Source organism: Leptinotarsa decemlineata, unplaced genomic scaffold, assembly GCF_025532065.1.
Source record: "Leptinotarsa decemlineata unplaced genomic scaffold, Ldec_3_MD MMD2_P_RNA_scaffold_2, whole genome shotgun sequence".
In the NCBI taxonomy this organism is placed as follows: domain Eukaryota; kingdom Metazoa; phylum Arthropoda; class Insecta; order Coleoptera; family Chrysomelidae; genus Leptinotarsa; species Leptinotarsa decemlineata.
Genome location: NW_027412529.1, coordinates 9,634,936 through 9,662,733, shown reverse-complemented (window position 1 = coordinate 9,662,733; position 27,798 = coordinate 9,634,936). Strand labels below are relative to the sequence as shown.

The 27,798-nt window shown below is 34.9% G+C and overlaps 1 protein-coding gene and 1 long non-coding RNA gene across 7 annotated transcripts in view; both read right to left on the bottom strand.

Moving 5' to 3' along the window:
* The window catches only part of LOC141485755 (uncharacterized), a 103,918-nt gene extending 95,967 nt beyond the window's left edge, over positions 1-7,951 (bottom strand). The window contains exon 1 of the long non-coding RNA XR_012467423.1: positions 7,362-7,951. This is a non-coding gene — a long non-coding RNA (uncharacterized lncRNA). The remainder of the gene's footprint in view (positions 1-7,361) is intronic.
* Positions 1-27,798, bottom strand: part of LOC111505570 (Rap GTPase activating protein 1) — a 923,489-nt gene that overhangs the window by 335,598 nt on the left and 560,093 nt on the right. The gene's annotated exons all lie outside the window — the stretch shown is intronic.

Here is a 27,798-nt window from a genome sequence, read left to right as displayed (position 1 = left end):
GGGTTAGAATCTTCTAGAAGATATGTTGAAATGTATCCTCAACGGCAGCATCCTTCACATAGAATATTTGCTCGACTTCATCAACGATTACGAGAATATGGTTCATTCGCCAAAAGAACGCAGGATTGTGGTCGCCATCGAGAAGTACGAACACCACAGCTTGAGGAAGCAGTACTTAATTTGATTGAAGAACAACCTACTACAAGTACTAGAAAGATTGCTTTCCAGCTAAATGTTGATCATATGACGGTATTTCGAATTTTAAAGGAACAACTCTTATACCCTTACTATCTGCAACGAGTACAGGCACTGTCACCGCGAGACTTTCCGACAATTGGATGCTGGAAATGATTAGAAGAAATTGTGACTTTCTGAAGACGACAGAATTCACAGAAGAATGTAGTTTTCCTCGGGACAAGATTATTAATTTTCATAATTACCACATATGGGCTGATGAAAACCCTCACGCTATTGTCGAAACTAACCACCAAGAACAGTTTTCTCTTAACGTGTGGCTCGGAGTTATTGGGGATGATTTAATTGGGCCTCATTTTTTACCTCCTCGATTAAATGGTGAGGCATACGTTCAATTTTTAAGAGAAGTGCATCCAGTTCTGCTGGAGGAAGTTCCTTTGGGCGTCAGAAGGGATATGTTCTTTATGCATGATGAGGCTTCCGCCCATTTTAATCAAGTAGCACGTCAGCATTTAACTGAAACATATGCAAATCAGTGGATAGGTCGAGGAGGACCACAGAACTGGCCCGCTCGATCCCCGGATCTCAATACTCTCGATTTCTCTATTTGGGGTCATTTACAGCATTTGGTTTATCGTACTCCTGTTCGCGATGTGAAGGACTTAATTGAGAAACCGCATTATCGATGCGTGCAGGAGAGAGAGACTCCAGGAATATTTGAGCGAATACGTGGCTCAATGCGCCGACGTCTAGACGCATGCGTAATGTCTGAAGGTAGACATATTGAACATTTACTATGATTTCTACATGTTGTGTGATTTGTTATTAATTAATTAGTTTTGTTTATCAACCTTTAATCGTTTAATGCAGGTACTAACTACGAAATAACAATAAATCCAGTTTGCATTTATGACGATGTATCTCTGTAGTTGTTCGTAAAATAATTTTTTGCTGCGAACTGGTTTATTTTGGGAAAAAACCCAAGAAACATTTTTTGTTTAGAATGAAACAGGCTATCGGAAATAAATTTTTGAATGGTAAATAAATAATAAGACAAGTTACATTGGAAATACATTTTAGGGGTTGCGTTTTCAACCCCTTACAACCATGGGGTAAACCAAATAAATTTCTGGCTAAGTGTCTTTTTGGTAGTACAAAACGTCAGGTTAATTTCAATATTGTAACTTTTTCAGTGCTTGTGAAAAAAATTGTTATACACATTTTATGTACCCCCTTTAAGGGGCTGCATCTTAACAAGGGATGATCCAATGAAGTTTCTTTATATGAAAGATCCTATTTTTTTTTCGATGAGGAATCACCTCCTTGAATGTTTTACACTTATTCAGTTACACCCTGTAGAATATTAAAACATGAGCGAGTTCAAACTCATTGCAGTTTTTTGTCAAGAGTTTTTTCCATCAATCACAGTTTGATGCACAAAATAATTTTGAGGGTTTGTATGTTGACTCAATATGCTCTCAAAGGAAGTTTTGAAATAAACGCTCCTGTAGAAAAACCACAACTACGTCAATCTATGATACATATGCGATTTTACCAAGTAGATAAATAACGTCAGAGTGGATTTATTAACTCGAAATTCATGGAGTTTTTTTACTGAAAGTCGACGCTGAAAACGTTCTCCATCATAGCGTGATAGATGAAGCAATATTCGTATGCTGGCTGTACTATACTGTGTTTTATATTAAATATGGGAGCGGGATGCTATCCTCTTTATAAAGCGCATTAAGATATATGCGAGGGCTATGAAGTGGTATGAAAGTTTTACGAGTGTTATAAAGTGTGAAATATGTTACATCCAAGTTTTTAATCTGGAAAACGAGAAAGTGGTGACAGTCCAGAAAACGGCTTTTTGTTTTCTAAAAATAGCTTCCTTGAAACATGAGCTGGATAAAATCACGCAACAAACATCAGTTTTATGCAAATATAATTCAGCGGGAGGAAATTCCTACAATCCTCTACTAACTACTTGAGAATTGTAGGAAATGAAAATAATTTTCAAGTTTATTACAATACATCTCAAATATCACAACACTGGTTTAATTTCTCGTTTATGTTCGATACAAGTGGCTGAAAAAACAATACGAAGGTTAGATTTTTTTTCATCACAGATGTGACAATTGAGTTTCTGTCAACGATATTTCCCATATATTCTTGAACTTCTTTTTATTTTGTATGGGCTATTGTACTTCTTCTGAACCACGGCACATCTCACATCATCTCTGTTTTTCTTTATCGAGTGTTTAGTTATTGTTGGAGAGCTTCAAACCCTCAACCATGTCATGCCAACAATTTTTTCACTACTTGTAATGTTTTGTTACTCATTTTCATTTTGTGTATCACCATTATTTTTGTATTTTCGCCACTGCTCCCCATGTTTTCTTCTTGACTTTTGGTTTGGTTGTTTCATTTTCAGCAAGATTCTCAATTTTTTTTCAATTCCAATATACTACTTCGTATCCTCATCTATCTTCTTCTTTGTCTCCGTTATCGCTCCATCTAGATTGGATTAGATTGACGGGGAGCAGATGCAGTGCGGTTTCTTCCTCTTCTTAACAGAACCATGTCAAACCCATGTTGCTCATATGTTTAATAAGCCAGCTATGCCCCGTTAATAGATCCACCACTAACCTTACAACTTTACGGTTGTGGTTTAGCAGATTTTCCGTGAATTTGGGCGATGGTTTCTTCATGAACTCTTTCGCCTGCCTCATTCCTGGGAGCTTATTCCACCATTCTATCGATTCGGCTTGCATTCATGAGTTTATGGATGTCTTTATACATGCTTTCGCTACCCCGCAGAAGGGTTCTGGAGCAATCATAGCCTTGGATGAGCTTTCACGGCCTACAACATCGGCTTCCTCATTGCCCTTGTGACCCTCATGTCCGGGTACCCAAGCTAGAGTGACCCTATTTTGGGTACATATCTCCTTGGATGGGCTCAGACACCTTTTCACCAGTCTTGAGAAGACTTGAAATGAGCTGACTTCCATTTGTTTCATTATGAGAAAGGTCTCTATTTGGTCTTGAGCTGAATTGCATTTCCCCCAAGGTATTTTCCATCGTTTCCAAAAGTCTTGCATATAGTTTTACTACTATATTAGTTAGTGATGATTCCCATTTGCCATTCCTCTGTGATATCTTCCTTGAGAGCTTTATTTATAATTGCTTATGAATTCAGTATGCCCGTTTCTGGTACTGCTTTCTCCATGCTTCTAGTGATTTTTCAGTCTGGGTTTTTTCATTTTTCAGGCCTTGCGAATAATCATTTCATTTAATTTGAGTTTATTCATTATAAGTGATTTTTTGAAACGTTTCGTTACAAATACCACCTAGAAATTCTATAAAATATTTTTACGAATCTAAATCACATTTCCCGTTATTTTTTCAGTACATCATGATACAACATTCTTCTGATATTTCCTGATATTCACCATATTCCGAATTCCTTCCAAGACTTTCCTTTATCTTTCCTTCGTTGTTCTTCGAAATCCTTTTCTATATGATAATTGTGTCCACTTCTGTTTCTCTTCTTCAACAATCTGTTCAAATATGATCGTCCCTAATCAGTCTTTTTTTATGATTTTCCTTCTTTTTATTTTCCTACTAACGCAATTTTTGCAATTAATGTTATTTATCTATTTTTCCTCTACTTTACTTTCCCTTCACCTCATCTTCTCTTCTATAATTTCTCACTATTTTATTTCGTTTCTCCTTGTCTTAACTGGTAAAATTAAATATTTTTCAGTTTTGTTCGTCTTGTTCGTATTGTTCGTCAATGAACCAACTAGAGTTACTAACCACAGCGAATCGCTAATAGATTATGTATTAACGAACGTAAATAGATGTTAAGCGTCGGTGCACTCATATTCAATAATAACAGACCATTCAACAATCACTGTCAACTTTACTAATATTCATAATAACGAAAATCAAACTATAAAAAAATATAGAAACTTAAGTGAAAGCAATTTGGACCTTATAAAAATTAACTTAATATCATGTAAATGGTCTTTAAATTCTACTGATGTTGAAGTTATTTATAAAGAAATACTGAATAATTGCAAAGCAGTTTTTGATGATACTTCTCCAATACAAAATTGTAGTATTAACAGTCATTTGCCATGGTTTGATAACGAAGTTCACTGTAAATTTAAGGAACGTGCTGGGGCATACAGACCTTTCAGAAACTGTTCAAATCTAGAAAAACAAAATAACTGGGAAACTTTCAAGAAATTGAGAAATGATGTTGTCAGTGTTGAAAAGAAAAAAAGATCAATATTATTTTGAAAAAATTGATCGGTATAGAAACAACTCTAAACAAATGTGGAAAACTCTCAAAAAACTAATTAAAGGAGATGACATTGACTTTCCAAATTGTATTCAGTTTGAGAAAACTGGTGAATTTATATTAGTAAAAGATGTTACTGAAATATCAGATTACTTCAACAATTATTTTGTTGAAAGCATAAATGAAATTGTAGCGAGCATTGACTATTCAGAGTCATGGTACAATAAAAACTTTAATTTATACAAAACTCTCTCTGAATTCAGGTTGCTTTCGTTAAATGACCTACGTAAAATTATAATTTCCTTGGATAATAAGTGCGGTATACATGAAATCCTCAACTTCAAAATATTGAAACAAGTTTTTGAGACTATCGGTCACGTTATATTGCACCTTATCAACACCTCTCTTGAAACTGGCGAAATATCGGAAAGATTGAAAAGTAGTACTATTGTTCCTATACCCAAAATTCCTCATACTATTAAATGTAAAGAATTCGGGCCAATCAACACTTTACCTCCGATTGAGAAGGTACTTGAAACAGCAGTATATAACCAACTAATAGAATATGTGGAAAAAAAACGACATTTTAATCAACAATCAATCGGGTTTTCGCAAATTGCATTCGTGTGAGTCATCAGTGCAACTACCTCTAAACAAATTTGAATCTGAGCTGGATAATAATAAGTTTGTTGTAGTCGTGTTCCTTGACCTCAAATGAGCATTTGAGACCATTGATAGGTCTATACTACTAGCCAAATTGAATATATATGGAATTGAGGGCAAAGTGTATAATTGGTTATCTAATTACTTGACCAACAGAAAACAACGGGTAAGAGTTAAAGACATGTTCTCTTGTGAAATTGACAATTACGTTGGAGTTCCCCAGGGTAGTGTTCTGGGACCCCTTCTATTCATACTATATTTAAACGACATGCCATTGTTTGTCGACTGTGAATTTATGAACTTTTTTGCTGATGATACTCTATTGGCATGTAGCGATGTGAACCTTACGATGGCTATACAAAAAATGAATGATACTCTAGCAAGTGTCAACAAGTATTTAAATATTAATAAACTCAAGCTGAATGTGATGAAAACAAAAGCGATGATAATCACCACTAAGTTTAAATACAACCAAATAGACTCTAAAACTATTAATCTCAACATTGATGATGACAAAATTGAAATAGTGAATTAATTCAACTAAATATCTGGGATTCCAGATAGATAACACTCTATCGTATGATGAACATTTTGAGTATATTCATAAAAAAATTTCAAAGAAATTATTCTTTTTTTCTAGAATTGCCAATAATCTTTCAACGGAGTCAAGTATCACAGTGTACAAGTCAATTGTTCAGCCACACTTCGACTATTGTTCCTCTATCCTATATCTATTCAATCAGAATAAATTGTCTCAACTCCAAAAACTTCAGAATCGTGGTATGAGAATCATTTTGATGTGCCGTAGAGATACTCCTATCACTATTATGCTCAATGTTTTAGATTGGCAATCCATTTCCCAAAGACTGCTATACTTCACAATGATCTTCGTATACAAAATATTAAACAATTTAGGACCATCTTATTTTAATCAGTATATTGTCTTTCACCACGATATTCGCCACCACTTCACTCGAAATAATACTTATATATTAACAGAACAAAAAACAAAAATACTATGAACTCATTGTTTTTCAAGGGTTTTGATCGGTTCAACAAATTACTTAATGCAATTAAAAATAGCCCATCTCTGAATATGTTCAAAAATGAACTGAAGAAATTTGTTTTAAATGTACAAATATGATATGTATTATGTCTTTGTTACCTGTAGCTGTAATTTGTATAATTCCATTCATCTAATGTTCGTTATATACTTCAAAGAATTATGTAATTTATCTTTCTACATGTTACATTGAAATTTTTCGAATGTATAATGTTGCTGTTTTTGTAGAATGTCTTTGAAAGTATTTTATTGAACTTATGTTTGTCATACATTTAAGTCATTTCTATATGTAACACATACCTTTTTTTATTTCTACCATTCTAGTTGATTTGTGTATTATTAGGATATCCTATTTAAATGAAGATCTATCTATCTATCTTTCTATCATCTATCTTTTTCCTTATATTCATATTCTGTAATTTCATCTTGATCATCAGGAGATATCAACCACTTCTAATCGCTATCTTATATCATTTTCAAGAAAGAAGTAACTTCAAATATTGACTTCGAGTTGAAGAAAATTTGACTGGTAATTTTGCGTATTTTCTTGTAAATAAAATTTCTTAGTTCATTTTCCAGAAAGAATTTTATCACTTTGTTCCATTCTCGTTTTTTAACATCATTCTATCATAGTGTTCTTATTTCCTACTCTTCCATTAATACCTCCTGATATTATGGTTCTATTTCTGCAAACATCAACAACATTCAGAAGTTGCTCAAAGAATTAACTTTTTTCTGTTTTTGCTGCACTTTAATTGGGTTTCTTAGCTGATATTAATGTAATTACTTCACTCCTTATTAATACATTTCTTCTTCTTCACATACTCTATCTTTTTTTCATCACATTGTCACTTCAGTTCTACCTTCATCCCGAAAAAACTATTTCAATATCCATTGGGCATCTCCTTTAAACTATTGTTTGTCTTCTTTGTTTTTGATATTCCTACGTAATCCACCTCTAGTTTTTTTGGTTCTTCTGTTAATTCTTTATCATTAAGACTTTCGTTGATAAAAACGCTTTGCTGCAATAGTGAATGGAAGCACTGTTAGTGTTAGATTCATTATGCGGCAGAGATTTGAGTTCTTTCTTTTAGCTTTTTTAATAACCACGAAAGCAGTCAAACAACTCACCACATTTCAAAAACGACTTGAAAGCTATAACCAAATATTTTTCATACATATTTTCTCGCCTTCACGAACACTCGAAGGTATTATTCAATCATAACAACTCATCCAAATGCACTTCAATACAGCACCAATCTAGTTTGCGCAATGCCTGATGATACGGAGCCGTGACTGTGGTAATTTGCGGGTACCGGGATCTGGCGCGGTTCTTCTCTTATCGCGCAAGAATACTAACACGCTGCCATCGATAAAATTGCATGTTTTTGAAGAGTTCGTCGCGAACACGATAATTTCGATTGAATGATGGAAACGTAATTGTGATTCGACGGCATCGTCGGCATCGTAATTGGTTGGGCGCTTTGTTGCTTTGGCGCCCGAGTGTTGTGGAAATTGAAAGGATTATCGTATACATGCTCGCCTTATGTAATTTTCGACGTGATTCGCGGGTTGGGAACATAACAAGACCTATTCATAATGTTTCAGACGCTTTCGTTTTCATTTGGCCGGCGTTCGGTTTGGATTTTTTCGTCTGGCAGGAAAATTATAGTAGACATAGTTGGTTCAAATTAACTACTCACAGGTGACAGGCGCAAGAAAAGTATAGTCGTTAGATAGGTCAAAGAAGCAAGAGTAAGTTTAGGTAGTGATTTGTGTATCCCAAAATAGCCAGCCTAGAGTGTGTTAATCATGCATTTTTCAATCATTGTATTCAAATTGCCTTTTGACTTCCATGTGTGTCCGGAAAACACAACATCCTCACCTCTACCATTCCAAAACTCATGTTACGTGTATTAATTTGAACAGGCCCTTCGTTTGGAAGTTTATTACATTTTTCTGGAGAATGGTTGGTCATAAGTTGAGTACTCCTCGGGATCCAGTCCAAGTTCTGGTCAGGATTGAATCCTAAGCCTCTTACTGTTTACGACAGTCGGATGGAGCAAAAAAGGAGGCAAAGAAGTAGAGACCAAAAGGTAGTATATTGAAAAAAGATATGGAAATTTCAGAGGATGCTAGAGATGAAACATCCTTAGGTGGAAGACTGGATGTCGCGTCTTCGAATACTCGAAAAAATAATTAAAAATGAAAGGAGAGTGGACTGTGAGAATTGAGGCATGAAGCGAACTCATCGAATTCCTAGCACAAATCCCTGCTTCTGAAGAGGCCCTTTCTTGGAGTGTTCTTTCTCCAGCTTCACTGGATTGCACAACAAAAGGTGAGGTTAAACTGAGTTACCAAACAGTTGAAGAATGCACAAGAGTATAGAGCAAAAAAAAATATTAATATGGTTTAGATGGATAAGCATACTCCAATCGAGTCTTGAGCATGCACTTTTAGGAGTCGCTCCATGCCAACAATAATGATACTAATAACAGTAGAAAATTACAAATAAAGACGCAACACTGGAGATAATATACATCTAATTTCTAAAAGAGGTAAATATGAGGATCTTTGGTGAGTAACAAAAACAAATAATGACGATAAAGCTGAAAAACAACACAAAATGAAATTGAGTACCAAAGAAATACAAGAAGTGCACAAATACTTGGGATGACATAGCTGAGAATTTGATATCTGGGATATCCTTGGTAGGCGATTAAGAGTGTCTAGTGATTTGTGTATTGAGATCCTAAAATAGCTGGTCTATAGTGTGTTAATCTTGCATTATTCAACAATCGCATACAAAAATGGAAGTCTTTTGACTTCCATTTGACTTCAGGAAAAACTGGATCCTCAAGGGGTTATCGCGTTTTCTCCCACCTCTGCAATTCCAAAACTCAACGTAATAATTAGACAATGGTTGGTCAAAAGTTGAGCAACTCATGGGACATTTTTTTTTGCATTGTGTACAGTCAAAGCCCCGTCATACATTTTCAGATACATTAGTATGAAAACATAGAACAAGTCATCGGTGTTGCTAACACACTATAAAGGCTGCTACAAACAAACTCAAGTCCAATAAAGTTCTATTGTAAAATTTTTTCGGTTATTTTCCCAGTAGACCCCATCATCAAGGTTCTCTCGTGGGATTACCCATACTGGCACACTACTGGGTGTCATAGCTAATCTATTCATATCGGACAGGTCGTTTGGCAGTTCTCAAAATTTATGTAACAGCCTAGTAAGTTTGCCAGGATTGCATTCTAAGCCCCCTATTGATTCGATAGTCCTGTATGGAGCAAAAAAGGAGGCAAAGAAGTAGAGGAAGATTTAAGACGTAGTGTATTGGAAATTGGAGAAAGATTTGGGAGAAGATGATAAAGATGAAACAGACCCAAGTGAAAGACTCGAACTATATATCAAAGATCTAAGAGAGATACACATGAGAATATGTGGGAGGTATGAAAAAACAATGGCGATGAAGCTGAAAAATAACAAAAAATGAAAATGGGTAACGAAGAAGTGCAAAAATAGATGACGACATAGTTGAGGGTTTGACATCTGGTATATCCTTGGTAGGCGATTAAGAGCGGAATCGATCTAACCAAACAACCTGCAGGAACAGGGAAAGTGATCCACATTTTGAGAGGTTTGGCCCAACATGAAATATGTTGTAGATTCAAGTAAGGGCCGACGATGAGACGTTGATATACTGGTGAAGATCATGTGCATTTTGCGTTAACTTCTCTGAACACTATTTTTCATTTTCGTTTCACTTCTATCTGAATGATGGTTTACAAAGTGATACAATTACTTATAATATGTAGATCCACTCTGCGAATGTTTCATTTTCTGTCAGATTACAAATAAAAATTATTCATTGAAGTACTGCGTTAATTTTTCGAAGAAGTGCGTAAGTACGCGCCTGCGCAAAAGGACCTCACCTGCATTTCCGCAGCGGCAGATCACACTGCAACCCTCATAATCTTCAGATGTTCGAAGAACTCGCGACTCGACAGACAAAGAAGCATCAACGTGCGGCGTGGCGTTATCATCAGTCGATAAATGTTTGCCCGATGAAATCGTAAAATCGCACGGATCATCGATTCACAACTGATCGCTTGGCCGCAGGCAACTGAAATTATGACAGACCCGGAGTCCGGATTTTTTTCGCGCGATGCGAACGACCCCGATAAAGCGGAGTTGGCGTGAATCAGCTAAAAGACAAACAATGAGGTCTGGAGATGATATCCAGGCAAGTCGCACATGGAGAATCTAGAGCAATGGCGTGCGTAGGGGATTGAGAAATGATTTAGTTTTTCTACATAGAGATTTTTCTGTGAAAAAAAACTTGAACTTGGGATTAAACGCAGTACCATTGGCACTCAAGTCTAACGTTCCAGCAGCTACTTCACGAATAAGCTCATAAGTTGGTGAGAAATAACGGTATTTAAGATTTAAGTTACTCTCATTTTGTTATCAGGTGAGGCACTTTAGGAAAAATATCAATGTTATTTATAAAATACACTCTTTTTCACTTCCCAATCTTTATTTTTATTCTTGTTTATTGTTATGAACTACATATTTGAAGACGAAATGACAGTTCAACGAAATATTTCGACATTTGAGACGCAACAACTGTCAAGTTATGAATCTGCTCATCTGTTATTAGACTCGAGATAGTGAGTTATGAATTCTCTTTCTCATATGAATAGCTCTTATAATTTCGTTATCACGAGCACATTATAGCCTAGGATAATAATATTGCTAGGTCAATGACATCGTAATCGACGCCTTCAAACCATAAAAAAATACTGCTTAGGTGAGATTGAAAGAAATTGGGAACAAACACGAATAAGTATAAGGAAGAAGTTATTTAGGTTACTTTGAGTTGTCATTGAGAACATTTCAATTTTTGTCCAATAGGAGTTTCTATGAGTTTCACTTTAACATTTTTCTCTTTTGCAAGAAAAGGGATGTAGTCTGCAATCGTTTTTATGTGAAGATATACGATCTGGTCTGGCAGTCTGATTGAAATTTAACTCTACATACCGAATATCGATCCGAAATTTGATACAGAAATAATAAAGTATTATAAATAAATGAAATACAGGCATTGAAATAACTAAAATTCAAAATTATTATTTAAGCAAATGTGAGTTGATCGAATTCACTCTCTTTTACTAGTCTGTTACCACTTTTGAGGAATTTTTCAATTTATTGAATTTCTGAGTGTTATTGGTTACGAATTTCGGATCGAAAATCGTCATTATCAATGTTTCAAAACAGTCTTATATTTATATATAAAGTGTTATGGAAATAAATGAACTATTTATACTGCAAATGTCAGTAACAAAATGTCCACTGAACGTCTTAAGAAAAAATTGAAATGTATGAATTGAAAAAGTTAATGTATGACGTGGTACTTTAGGCGACAGAATAATTGGACAGTTTTTTTCAGTTATAGCATTAACGCTGAACGACTATTGAATTTTTTTGATAATGAATTATGGAAAATCATTGAAAATCTACCCTTCAATGTGCGACAAGAGGTGTAATTCAAGCTAGATGGGGCTTCCGTTTATGACTCTTATAGATGGTTCGAGAATAGTTAAATGAACATTTTCCACTACGTTGGATTGTTAGAAATAGCCCATATGAAAAATGGCCTCCTCAGTTTCCTGACATAGTTCCAATGCATTTTTACTTCTGGGGAACTATCAAGAATAGGATTCAAAAGTTTAGGCCACGAAGTCGACAATAACTTTATTCGAGATCTTAGGAAAGCAGCCAATAATAATAGAAAAAGAATTGAAGAATGTATGAATAGAATGCGGGCCAGTTGAAAGAGACAATATGTGGAACTGACTTCCAATATTAGTATTTCATTTCGTGCTGAATTTTTCGCTTCATTAATGGTAATTTAATTTTGACCGCTGTCTCTGTGCTTTTTTAGTAACTAAAAATCAAAATTTTTATTTTCATAATGAATATTACTATTTTTAATCTTATTCCTATATTGAATTTATTATTTTCGTAGTTCCTTATTAGAACCATAATTTGAAAATTGGACTTGGAATATGAAAACTACAAAAAAAATTAAAATTCGAATGTTGTGTTGAAATTCAGTATGTTGAGTCAAAATCGATTTTCGATCAACTCTTTCAAATAATTTATTTCGGTATCATCGACGCGAAGCAAAATATCGAGAATTTGCTCTTTTCGCAGGAACCCAGTAGGCTGGGTTTGAGGGTGTATACGCCTGTATCAAAATCAAATATCTGCTTTCAAAAATGACTTGACTACAGGGGTGCATTCATCTTTAATGGGTCGCAATGTATTTAGGACGTATAAAATTTTTTTTGAAACGCCACTGGAAGACTAGGGGGATATCGATGCTGTAGAACTCAATTGAATCGACGATTAGGTTTTTGGTGACGTGGTTCGGTTTCTTTTGTTTGTATTTATCTCTTTTTTTAAGAGAAATGCTCGCTTAATAGATAACACCACACAATAGGATTATTGGGGGACCTAATGAACTTTGACATCTCAATTTGATGAGTCGGCAGTTCTGCCAAACAGTTGGGAGTTTCCTCTACGATGAAAAATGGTTTATTGACACATTTTCTGGAAAATGAGCGATTATGGGTTCACATTTTTGTTAATCTTCAGTGATGATTTAAAGGATAAGTGAATCCTCTTGAATGTGTCACTTTGGCCTGGCTTGAAGATTTCTTGAGAAATTTGATAATTTCAGATCTTGACTCCAATTATACTCAAGAAATCAGTAACAATTTGGAAATAATTATTATAGAAATTAGTGGTTAACGTTCTGTTAGATGATGCTACTAATTTTAACTTTCACTAGAGAAATATGTATCTAATGAAAATCACTGACGCACATCTTCCAGCAAATGAAAGCATAACTGAATACATTTGAGTCATTAGTGGGAATGTTCACTTCAAAATTAGTTCAGATAGAATTAACATCATGCAATTCTCTTTTTGACTGATGTTAAACGTGTAAAAATTAGTCACTAAGTGACGATCGAGTCGATTTTGAGAAGAGTTGTCAGTTTTTTGACATCTTGATATTCCAAGATTTGAAATAAATCCTCTGATAATTCTTGCCACTGCAAGTGAAATATTTATGTATTTATTTCTCAAAAATATTGTGTTCTTCTTACTTAACTATTTCTTTGTAGACAAATTTCATAATACCTCAAATTGCTGCCTAACTCTGTGTTGATTTCCTTCTACAAGAAAATGTTTTTTGTTATTCAATAAAAAAATTTATATTCTGTCTTTTTCACATTTACATAGATTTTATAAAAATAATCAACGTAAAATATTTTTCTATGCGCACATTCGATGTAAGGAAAAAAAACAGTGAAAAAACATCGCTGAAAACAATAAATATTACCGAAAAAGTGAAATTTTACCTTAAGTACTGTTCCTTCTCTTACTCAAAAATATTTTTTTCACGAAATGTTTCTTCTGTTTCATGATTTTTGAATTCATTTTTGACTTGCTTCACCTGCAAGTTTTTTGTATTCATATCTCAAAATTATATTATACATTGTATCTATATTAGACTGAACATCCTTAAAAGTCCTCTATATTCCAAAAAAATTCAATAACATGATTCTTTATAACATTATTTTCAAAAATACAATGAAAATATTAAGTGCTAGATGACTAAACATAATGTTAGGAATATGAATCACAATTTGAAATGTATACGCCTACTTTTTGTGGTTTCACTTAGGTGTAGTCGTACTCTCAAAAATACGATTGGACTTTGGTTTTGATGTCATAATCATGTAATACCCATGATTCACACCAGTTATGATCCTTTCAAGTTATGGTTAAGTTATGACACCAAAGTCCAATTGTCCCAATAGAAGAGCCAAAGAAAGCCAAGACCAAAAAAGCACGCCAAATTCGATCAAATGTCCAAGGTTTTGTTCACTGTTTTCTTCGATTATCGGTCAGTAAGGATTATTATTTTGAAGTTATGCTCCGCTTATGAGCGGTTTTGTGAAAAAAAAATTATGGCTTTCGTATCATCATAATGCACCTGCTTGATCGTACTTTTTTGGCAAAAAACAATACCGTAATCATGCCTCAGCCACCGTATTCACCAGATTTGGACCCCTTCGACTTTTTTCTGTTCCTAAGTTCGAAGAGACCTATGAAAGGATGGCGTTTGGCGATGATTGAGGAGATAAAATCCGAATCGCTAGAGAGCCCACGGACATACCAAAAAGTGCATACGAGGATTGGAAAAAGCGCTGGCACAAGTGTGTTATATCTGACGGCGACTACTTTGAAGAAAACAAAATAGAAATTGATGAATGAATAAACTATTTCTGAGAAAAAATCAAAATTCAACTTATTTTAACAAACAGCAAATATTCTACTCTTCTTATTCCTATTTTACCAGAAGGTCTGAGAACGTTCAATTCTGCACAGCATTTCATCGTCTTTAGGACACAAAAAGTTAATTATTATCTTCGATTCTAAGTTTTTATCTTCGATAAAAAATAATTAGAAAACGTATATACACAGTCTGACCATTGTAATTAATTAAACTTTGATGGGTTCGATAAATTATACAAAACCAAAAAAGTCCGTCAGACGATCCGAACCGAAAATCGAATTAATTGGAGTGATTCGGCAGTTTCGAACACAGTATTAAGAAGGCTATTGCGAATACCATACAAATAAACCACTTGAAAATATACATGTATCCAGTCTGTCATAAAAGTAGTTTTGAATGTACATGATTTGTTGATATTTCGAATATTTTTTTTATTTATGTGTTTTCACATTATTGTGATACAGACTGACGTTCTGCATGACGAAATTTTTTTCACAATATTACTACTACATTATTTGAGGATCTGCACAAGTTATTCCTGACTTTTGTTACTATTGAATCAAGTGAATGCTGAAAATGTCCGTCAAGCTCCATATGATAATACAGGTTAGCTACAAACAATTGTTCCACATTTTGGATTTCTCGTAGTATTATTTCGAAACATACATAGGTAGGTCGGTAGCCGGGCGGTAGCCGGGTGCTTTGTTCACTCTCTCAATCGACCGATGTGGGAGTCTGTGGTTCAAGCCGCAGATTGAACGATCGATTTTCACTTGCTATCGTCCAATTCGTGTTAGGACGTTAAAAGGTAAGACAGACCTCGTTAGTCCTTAGCTCGCACCAGTTTCGACTTCTGAGGGTTGTCGTTCGTAAAAACATATTTTAACATACATTTATGATTCGTGTCTATAGCACACAACCACACACTAATGTAACACACTAATTTTTTTTTGGAATCAAACTCAAAAAGATGGAATTGAAGGGTTCATGGAATTACGGCTTGGCGGTGATTCTCTATCGATATGCAAAAAAAGCAAAAATCTCTCCATATACAAGTTAAAAAAACAACTAGAATTATTTTTCGAATCGTCTGAATGGGTTGTTTGTTTGCTCTTTTTAAATATAACCACACGTGGCTTATGAGTTTTGTTATGTATATACGTGTTACCATTTTGTTGTATGTTTTGTACTCTTGCAGAATTCTGCAGAAAATACATATGCATGTACACTAGTATACAGTGTGTAACAACGAAAACTTAACAGAACCGTTTTTGAATATAAAAAGTAAGATTTTTAAAAAAAGCCCGGACACGTCGATTTCTAATTAAAGCGAAACACCTTTCAGACTAATCAGATTTTTTGTAGTACGCACCCCTTCGGAGGGGTGCGTCCGACGACCCTTATTTAGATAGGGAAAGTAGGTCGAGTGGCACCTTGTTTTAAAGGTCTTTCGAATACCTTTACAACTCTGTTGAAAGAAAATTTTTGTAACGATTAGTTTTCGAGATAATTTGAAGTTAAAATTGCCATGTTAATAATACATTAGACAGACCACTCGGTAACTTGTATGCCTAAATAAAAAAAAATTCGAGCAGTTCTTCTTATCAGTTTTTTGTTAAATAAAATCCCTTTTTTAAAATCAATACCCACTCCTCTTCTTCCAGTTTTCATTAGTACATCGTTCGATTGTTTTGTTTAAACGGGTCGTGTATTGTTATTTTTTTAAAATGCATTACTCTACTGCTGAAAGGGTTTCAGTTATTGCTTTATTTTTTGGCAACGACCAAAATGCTAATAGAACATCAATTTTATTTAACGAGCAAAACTCTGGTAAACACCTAAGCAGAAATCATGTTCTGGATTTGGTCACAAAATTCAGGGAGACAGGTTCGGTTTTAAATTAGAAAAGAAATGTTCAGAGAAGGGCAGTGAATGACTATAATGCGATTGGAGTGATTGGTCAAGTCATCGCCAATCCCAGGTTACGTACCAGAGGTTTATCAGCAATGGCCGGAATAAGCCATATGAGCGCATGGAGAATGCTTAAAAACCACAAATTCCATCCTTATGAATTAAACTTGTTCATGAACTCAATGAGGATGATTTTGACCGAAGACAGGAGTTTTGTGAGGGCATGAGTGAGAGAATAATGCAAAATCCCGAGCTGCTTTATAACATCTGTTTTTCGGACGAAAACCCATTTTATTTAAATGGTTGCGTGAACCGTCACAATTGCCGTTATTGGTCGGATGAAAACCCAAGACAATACGCAGAAATACATACCCAACATACCCAAAAATTGAATGTCTGGGTCGAAATATTAGGCAATCATATTATAGGTCCATTTTCCATTGATGGAAATTTAACCGGTGATTCTTATTTACAACTTCTTGAAGGAGCAATACAACCTCGTATAGATGAAATAATTGAACAGGATCCAAGATGTCAAGATGAATTTATCCATTCTCAACAAGACGGTGCACCAACCCATTATGCCCAGCAGGTTGAATGATCATTTTGAAGGACAATGGATTGGCAGAAGAGGTCCAATTGAATGGCCAGCACGATCATCAGATTCAATACCACTGGACTACTTTCTGTGGAGATATTTGAAGTCTAAAGTTTATGCTACACAGCCAGCCAATTTGGATGAATTACGTCGTTGATGAATGCCGAGCTATAACTCCTGAGATGTTGAATAATGTAAGAGCAAAATTCGAACAAAATCTTTATTGTTGCATGGAGCAAAATGGCGCACATTTTGAACATTTACTGTAAATTTCCTATGTGAGTTACCCTTATTAGGTGTTACTTTTTTGTGTGTACTTTGAAAACCATTATTGGGATTCATTAACCCTAAAACAGTTTTTTAAACTTTTCTGTGTCATCAGCATTCAAAGAAATCAGCAGGTTGTATTCGTTGTGTAGGTAAGTTTTTGGTATGATTCACTTTTTTATCAGAAGCATAAAATTTCCACGTCAAAAGGCAACCTTCATAAGGAGGTGCCACTCAATTTACCTGAAATGTAAGGGTTGAAACCAACCCCATCCCCCGAAAAAAATCTCCTCGTAATAAACAAATAATTCTTACTTTTTTACGAAATCAAATGGACGTGTATTAGCAGGTTGTCATAAAAAGCAAAAATTTATTTTTTTTATGAAAGTTCTGAACGTAAATTGTACCTTAAAAACAATTCGATTTATTTTGAAAAGAGTTGAACTCAATAAAAATACCTTTGAATCTTCAAATTATCTCGAAAACTTATCGTTACAAAAGTTTTCTTTTGACAGAATTGTAAAGGTATTCGAAAGTCCTTCAAAACAAGGTGCCACTCGACCTACTTTCCCTATCTAAATAAGGGTCGTCGGATGCATCTCTCCGAGGGGGTGTGTACTACAAAAAATCTGATTAGTCTGAAAGGTGTCCCCATTTAATTAGAAATCGACGTGTCCGAGCTTTTTTTAAAAATCTTACTTTTTATAATCAAAAATGGCTCTGTTAAGTTTTCGTTGTTACACACTGTATATATAGGTCAAGTTCATCGATTACTTTTTTAACATAATTCAGTTTTGGTCGGAAAGTAAACTCGGATATTTTTGTAATTTTTAATATGAGTCCAAAGACAAATTCAAATTTGTATGGATGTTGGATAGAAGAGCAATATCTGCCTTGATTTATCATGTGCTGATGTTGAATTCTGCCATTTGTTAGGTTAGGTTAGTATCTCTTGTAGTGAGTAACCTTCAAATAGAAGCATTCATTATCACAGAATAAAACATGGCCGGTGAGAGATCGACCATCACTAAATCAATATGGCCCTGTTTTACTATAGTTTTCAGTACTTATGGCAGTACTTATGGCCGGCCATGGTTCGTTTTATATACTGTAGCAACTGAGTTGTGACAATCTAATTTATTTTCCTTGAAAATTTTACCTATGCGGTACAAATAATTCTCATTATCGAGTTAGTTATTATGTATTTTGGGTGTAATTGATCTCACTCAAACAGATATATCAGAGCAATCATCCCCTCAAAGGCTTCATGATTAATATGGTCAGTGGGCGTTTAACCATTCAAATTGAGCGACACCTAAAATGCAGCACTAGTTCGAGTCAATCCAAGAGAGATTTGATGCAATTACACGTAGCAAATTAGTATGCCATTCGCATTATGAGTTAGCGAATGATATTCATATGAAATGTGGCGAATAGATCTGAATAAAATTTATTTTCCTAAAAATATTGAAGTAGTTGTAGAAAAATATCAATATCAATACAATTTTCTCAGAATTGCAGTTTTTCACTCACATTCGCTAGTCCCACAAAAATTACACATCGTGTGGAGTAGGTTAATTTCTGCAATTGTTGCAGAATAAAATACAGTGTGTCAATTTTAAAACTTACAATGGGCTATATCTCAAGAACGAAAGCTGATATCGAAAAATGCTTGAAACCGTTTCTAAGATAGTAAGGGGAACCAAAGTGACATGAAAGAGATAATCCAGTCATTTAAGCTTAAATTAGGTAAGAATCTCGGAACTCGAGATACCCAGCTGTAAGTTTGTAAATACTTGTATATTGACACCCTAAAAGTTGTCTCAAAACCTACATATGGTAGGGTGTAAGCAACTATTAAATTTCAAGGTCAAAGGTCACAAAAATCGGTTTTTGGCGCTTTTTTTGGAAATATCTCATTTCCTATGGGTTTTTTGCTATTTGTATTCATTATCAATATTGTAGAATACAAAATTCTCAACAAATTTTGTTTGACAAATTTTTTTATACGGTGACCCGTTTTCGAGATAGAGGGCGGAGAGCGCGCGGTCACAGCATCACTTCAGGTCAACCGGTGCCTCCGGTCGAAAACGCGCCATATATAGTTGATGAACTATCGATAAATCAATGATTATATTTGTCAATTTTTATTAACTATTATATTATATTTAATCATTTTCTTCATGCATTAAATATATATCTATTCAATAATACTGATAACCGTTTACTAAAATTAAAAAATAATCAAGAGAAAGAGATGATGCGGATGTTCTTATTGTTGAAACTGCAATTGAAGAATCAAAGTCTAAAAAAACTGCAGTTATAATAGGACAAGATATTGATTTACTTGTCATTTTAATTAGGCGTACACTGTCTTACGAACAAGAAATTTTCTTTAAAAAAGTTGGGAAAGGTAATGTAAAAACGGAGATATACTCGACTAAAAGTTTTGATAATTATCCTCATTCTAAAAAACATATTTTATTTCTGCACGCCTTAAGTGGCTGTGACACAACTTCTGCGCTTTTTAAAAAGGGAAAAAAATCATTTTCAAAAGTTTTTTGAGAAACTGACAAATTTGGATGAACTAGCTGCAGCATTTGAGGAAGAAAATTGTTCGGCCCAGAGATTATTAGAGAGTGAAACTCAAACCTTATTGGCAGTCTATAATGCTCCGAAATCTGTGAAAACTCTCGATCATCTTCGTTTCATGCATTACGTCAAGTCTACAAAACTTAATAAACCTATGCAGCTTTCAAATATTCCACCAACAAGTGCAGCTGCTCATCAACATTTCAACCGTGTATATTATCAAGTTCAAACTTGGTTAGGACATGATTTGGAACCCCAGGTATGGGGTTGGGCAATGCGAAACGATTTTCTGGAGCCTATAATGACATTTTTACCACCTGCTCCAGAAAATTTGCTAAATACAATTTTCTGCAACTGCAAGAGTGGTTGTGGTTCGCGATGCGGATGCAGGAAAGCGGGCTTGCAATGCTCTTTAGCTTGTGGCCAATGTAATGGGCAAGCTTGTCTCAATGCTCTACCATATCAGAGCGACATTAACGAAGATGAAACCTTTGATCACGAAATCATGGAAGAACTTGAGACAAATGTCCTTGAGACGATAATGAAGACCAGTTTGAAATTTACCAGCAGCCAGAAGACGACGATGAAGAGGAAGAAGATGATTGAAATTATAAATTGTAGTTTTTGTCCCCTTTATTCTATTTCTTTACTTTCAATAAAAATAAATGTATTCAATGATATTTTTTAATAAAAAGATTAATTCATAATTTATTTGTTTTTTTTTCATCATGTAAGAAGTTATAAATATTAATTAATAAGGTTAAAATTCAAATATAATTCCTATATTTTCATTAACAATTCTGCAATTACATGGGCAGGTAAGTGTTGTTAAATAAATTAATACTGAATAAAAAGTGGATAAGTTAGGAAAAAAATTATAAAATATAATATTATAGTTGATAAAAATTGACAAATATTTATAATCATTAATTTATCGATAGTTCATCAACTATATATGGCGCGTTTTCGACCGGAGGCACCGGTTAACCTGAAGTGATGCTGTGACCGCGTGCTCTCCGCCCTCTATCTCGAAAACGGTTCACCGTATAAAAAATTTTCTAAACAAAATTTATAGAGAATTTTTTATTCTACAATATTGATAATAAATACAAATAGCAAAAAACCCATAGGAAATGAAATATTTCCAAAAAAAGCGCAAAAAACCGATTTTTGTGACCTTTGACCTTGAAATTTAATAGTTGCTTACACCCTAGCATATGTAGGTTTTGAGACAACTTTTAGGGTGTCAATATACAAGTATTTACAGGCTTACAGCTGGGTATCTCGAATTCCGAGGTGAACTTACTATAATGACTGGACTAAGAACTCACACCCATCAACCCCCCAGGCCTCACCCACCAAAACACAAAAAGTTCAAATTGCAAACCCCTACTTGTGATACATCATTGAAAAAACTGTAAAAAATGCTATCCAATGGTATAAATAATAATTGTACAGGGTGAAGCAATAATTGTGAAACTTTGGCTTGAATGGAATATTTAATGAGGTTTTTGTTGAATTACAAATTTATTAAAAATGTCAGTTAAGTAAATGTTCAAAGTGGGTTCCATTATTTTGTAAACAATAATATAGCCTATTGTCAAAATCGACACGAACTTTAATATCAGCCAGCTACTATGATAAGTGTCCGTCGATACTTTTTTTGTTAAATAAAACTTGATTTGGCGTTTTTGCAAACGTTTATCCGTTTAAAAAAAATTGATGCATGTATAATTGAGTTCACTACTATACGTCTACTGTAGGTCATAGTATTCATAAATGGAGAAATTATCTGTTTCTAGACTTTTCAAGCTCTTCAACTTCTACGCTCGCCACCCGAAAAGAACTTCAATTGTTTTATTCGATGCCAACAACAGCATCGACTAACTACTGTGACTACTCCAATATGTAAAACTTTAGGTTGTTGATTCAGTTAGAGTCGAATTATTTTTTGATTTTCAGTATTACTATACCTTCTTCAATGTATAATGAAATCAGGGGTCTCGCGTAAAAGGTAGTATTGAATAACTCATTCACCTTATATGCTAGTAGCTTTCATAATTTCAATTTATTTGTTTTCTCAAAAACTAGTTTTGAAAGTTATATAGTGAATCATTGATTTAGAGAGAAAAATCAATTCTTATAATAAATATGGTTACTTATTCCCAAATGAATACCAAGTTTTTGATGAATTTTATCTCATGGTGATATCATTACCGCAATACGTTTCACTATTCAGTAACTTCTTCAGGCATATTCAATACAAATGTGTTGCGTTTTTATGAACTGTTTGTAGGCCAACTGTTTAGTGTACATCTCACATGGATTTTAATCAAGTATCGAGCATCATATATCCAAAGTTTATTGTAAATCGTTGTATATCAATTATGTTGCTGAGAATGGTCTTGATGATGTTCGAAGAATGCTGAGGATTCTCTGTTGAAAATCTTTTACTCGAATGAATTATATGGCTACGGAAGGAAGATTTTTTTGAAGATTCAACAAAAATGATTTTGATTTTTCTTCACATATCCACTTTTTTGTCAATGACTCCAGAAATACAGAAAAAAAAGCTTCATATTATTCAGACTGGCCTTCAGAATCTCTGAAAGATAAAAACAAGTTTGCTGGAAATGAGAGATATCTGGGAATATAATCATTTTTGGAGAAGAACACTGGAATCAATGAAGTCTCCCTGGAGCGCCAATGAATTTTTATTGTTGTTTTTATTTTTATCGTTGTTTTAATAAACGTTTTTCATAAGTTTTGAGAAGATCTACCTATTTCAATTTATTGTAATTATCAGTAAGATGGAGAGATATTTTGATGGAAGGAATTGAAATTTAAGTCAACGAATCAGATTAGGATGAAAATTTGTGTTGAGATAAAGATTGTTATGTGTTGATTTTCGTTAAAGGGATTATTAAACTACTTTATTTTGATAACATGTGGTAACATGCAGTTACTAAAGGCTACCACACTCCTTCGCAAAAGTCTAACCATATTCGATAGCGAGTTTACTCGAAACTAAAGATTTAGCAATACCTCAATCTCAGTATGAAACTTGGATAAATGCTCTAGTAGGAGGACAGTATGGGTAATCAACCTTATTTCATGATAACCTTGCGTGATTTAACACATTTAAGCAGTACATTCGACAAGATTTCTGCTTGTAAACACACATTGTCCAACTATTAGTATGAACAGTGCAACACAAAGATATGCAAATCACAGATGCATTTGCATATCGGACTAGAAAATTTGACATTCATATGAAGATGACACTTGCTTCAAGACACTTGCGAAACATCGATGTATACCAGTGAGGATGACAGTGTTCCATGTAAGTGCAATTTGTTACAATTCATGTGAATGATATCTGATTTTTATTCCACAACGAATGTTTGAAATACAAACTGAGTAGAGAAAAATATCTTCTGTATAATTCAGTGTTCATATAGAAGTAGTTGTTTCGAAATAATTTTTTTTCTTTCGTGAAATTCAATGTTTATATGAAAGTAGCTGTTTCAGGAGGACTTTCTTTCAGTTTGTGTCTGAAAGTTACTTCTTTGCATGATCTGCACATCCATGTATAGAGTTACTTATTTTCAAATTGATTACTTCCTTCCTTTCTTTGGAAGATTCCCTCATCCTTTTTTTGTATCAAGATGAAGTAGTAGAAAGCCAAAAACTTTCTTTCCCAAAAATTAATCACTCATAAAAATATAACACCTTCAATTCACTTTATATATCGTTTTAAATAAAAAAAATTGAAAAAAATTATTTTGGCCAATCAAAAAAAATGATAGCGAGAAACTTCGATACAAATATTTAGACTGTGTTATTTTGAATGAAACTAATGTTTTGTTTGCAGAAATACAAAACTCTAGAGCAAAAATAAACAAAGTGAATTGTGAAGTGGCAACGATTTTCACATTTTTTTGTCGCCGAAAAAATCTGTTAAAAACGGCAACCCTCAAAAGTCTAAACTTGTGCGAGGTCTTACCTTTTAACGTGTGACTCCTAACACGGGTTGGATATAAGGAAGTGAAAATCGATCGTTCGGCCTTGCGGTTCGAACCACCGGTTTACACAGCGGTGGATTGATTGAGTAAAGCAAACCACTAACATTATTTTCGTCATAAGTCGCTTAATTTGAGGCTGAGAGGCTTTATGAAAAATGTTTGTAAATGTTTTTCAAACACTTAAAAAAGTGCATTATTTTTTGTTATCTCTTCAATTTTGGCGTTTGACGAATACAAACCAAATTTCACTAAGCTTTTACTACCTTTGACACCATAAAGCCACCATTATACGACCATGATTTTACAAATCTTACACAAAAAGATTTATTTTTTTTTCTTCAAATTAGCTGCATATCTACTCCTATATAGAAGAAGTCTTGCAGGCCATCTGGCCATCTTGCAGGCCCTTATTCAAATATCAACCATGGATATTATTGTATTAAAAAAATTATGTAGATTTCAAAAATGTAATACGGTACAGAGTGTTCCATTTGTTCCGAAATATGGCGGCGCTGTCACCAGTGCGGATCGTTATTACTCGAATTCACAGTTAGCCCTTTTTTGCCTTTTTTAAATTATATTTAGAATTGGTCCAAATTGATCCAACTTTTTTCAATAAACACATCATTACCTCCTTACAGTAGATGAACAATCAAGGGGCACGCATAGGGGCACCGACATTATCAACGTTCGCAAATGACCGACCAGCTAGAATTGCGGTTGAATGAATCTTTTGTTACTAATCGTCCACGGGCTGCTTTGCGTACACTGGCAGAATAATATTTCAGCTCGTCCATCTGTGGGCGGTCCGTTTATGAGTTATTCGAAGCATTCTGAATGAATCGCAAGTACTTGCAGCAATATAACTGTCTGAACTGCCTTGGGCCGAGTTGTTGGAGATCCACTTCTGATTCTTTATGCTCTCATTCACTTTTCAGTGCACTTGACGAACCGTTCGGCTTTCAAATTTGTTGATGGGGTTAGTACGGAAGTTTTCAGAAATGTGAATTACAACGTTCACTAATATTTGAAATCCTCAATTCAAGGACGAAGAAGATCGAAAAGAGGATATTTTCATGGTATATTATTAATTTGATCACAGATTTTCGATGCAAGGTAGTTGTACAAATGATTTGTTAGTTACACGTACATCTCAGTTATTTACTATGCTATAATTCAATTCAATAAGTTCTGTTCTATTTGAACTGTTTTTCCGTTAACCAGTTGTCGTACCTCTACGAACGACAACCCTCAGAAGTCGAAACTTGAGCTTGAGCTAAGGACTAACGAAGTCTTATCTTTTACACCTGTGGTTTCTAAGGCTAATTGCACACACACCGATTTTGGACGACCAGTATAAAATCGGCCGATTTTTATTGGTAGTGGGTGCTTGCAGACTCACCGGATTTTTACCGGACACCGTAATTAGCACGCACTACCAAAACTGAGTTAATACGTAGTAGGTAACTATAATTTCACCGAGCAGTCGAGACTGGAATGGTCGGTAAAAAGCCGGTGAGAATGCAAGAGTGTATTTAGTTACGTACGCCATAACACACCGATTTTGGACGGCCGATTTTGTACCGGTCGTCCAAATTCCAATAGTGGGAACGGGACCTGGCCGACCGGTGATCGTCGCCGGTAAAATACCGGTGAGCAGCCTGTATCGCCGGCAGTACCGGGAAGTAGTGACGTACATGACTACTACGCATTAACTTCGTTTTGGTAGTGCGTGCTAATTATGACAACAAAGCAACTGATTGTTTGACCGATAAGAATCCGGTGAGTGTGCAAGCACCCGCTCCCAATAAAATATCGGCCGATTTTATACTGGCCGGCCAAAATCGGTGTGTGTGCAACTAGCGTAACGCTAAATGCACACACACCGATTTTGGACGGCCGATTTTATACCGGTCGTCCAAATTCCAATAGTGAACCACATGTAGGGACTGGACCTTGCACACATATCTACCGGTGATCGACGCCGATCACCGGTCGTCCAAATGTGTGCCAGGTGTGTGCCAGCGTAACGCTAAATGGACACACACCGATTTTATACCGGTCGTCCAAATTCCAATAGTGAACCACATTTGGGTACGGGACCTGGCACATACGCCGACCGGTGATCGGCGTCGATCACCGGTAGGCATGTGTGCCAGGTCTCGTTTCCACATGTGGTTCACTATTGGTATTTGGACATTTTGTACATTTAGCGTAAAGGTGCGTATTCACCGAAAAAGCGAGCACGAGCGAACAAGAGTGAACAAGCATTCTGCATTATTAATCGTCTGGTGAGTACGGGTAGCGAGCGAGCGAACGTATGCTTGTTCGCGTTCAGAAAAGATCGAGAAGAAGGCGGTACATCAAAAGGTGCTCGCACAAAGTAGATGGATCAACTACGACTACGAACTTGAAGATATTCGCTCTGGTGTGGACGAGACATCAATATGTCGAGCAAACATGAGCGAACACGAGCAAACATACACGAATGCTCGCTCATGCTCGCTTTTTTGGTGAATACGCACCTTACGGCTAATTGCACACACACCGATTGTGGACGGCCGATTTTATACCGGTCGTCCAAATTCCAAAAGGGAACAACATGTGGGAACGGGACCTGGCACACATGCCTACCGGTGATCGACGACGATCACACACACTCAAACTATTAGCCTTTCTAGCAGTTCCTTTTCACCTGATAACTATAATTTCGACACTACAATCGCAAGTGATGATCCTCAAGGCTCCATGTTTGACCCATTGTTATTCGTAATTTATGCAAGGAATATCACTTCACTAAATAGTATAAAACAAAGTCGCTCCCGCTGTCTGTCTCTATGCATGTATTCTTAGATCTTTAAAACTACGCAACAGATTTTGATGTGGATTGTATTGATAGATAAAGTGATTCAAGAAGAAGGTTTATATATATATATATATATATATATATATATATATATATATATATGATATAGTAGAGAAACACTAGTTTTAAAGGCTTATAATGAGATGTAAATAAACACATTTTTTTGCGCTTACATTGCAAACGCTGGCTGAACCCTACGAGATACATCAAAGTAATTTACTACCGTATTGTACACCTTTAAAAGGTCTACAAAAAAGTCCGCGATGGTATATGTCTATCTCTTAGACACAATCCGCAGAAACCATTGTTTATCCTTTACTTTTTACGTAGCGATTTTAAACAATACAGCATTAATTTTTATCCAATTAAGTACCTTAAATACATTGAGACATTTGAAACTAATAGAACATACAGGAACGCTTTATGCCACTAACAAAGCTAGTGATTAAGGGATAACTGAAATCATCAGACAGTTTTACTTTCGTCTTTTGATGATGCTAACTTGCTTCACGAAAAGTCACTCAAGTACTCTTGTGTAGGATTTTTTTTTCATTAGATTATATTGTGCGCAAGATATTCTCATTCTACCTAACAAGTTGATCATTCATCATTACTAGGGTTCGGAAAGTACACAGACTGGAGAGAAAAATAATTTACAAACGAGAAAATATGTAAGAATATTTTCAACTATCTACCAACATTCGGAAACAGGCGACAAATGATATGTTTTCCTGGCGCATCATGCCCAAAAATACTCAGTCAAAGTAGTGTTGAAGATATGTCAGTTTTCTGCTAGGTCTGGAATTTTGAACTCATCCATCGACTTTCTACGGTAGCGCATAATGAAAATCGTATTTGGCGAAAATAACTGATCTACTTCAAGTTTAGTCGTCAAACTTCACAAAGAAGTCAAAACATAACTG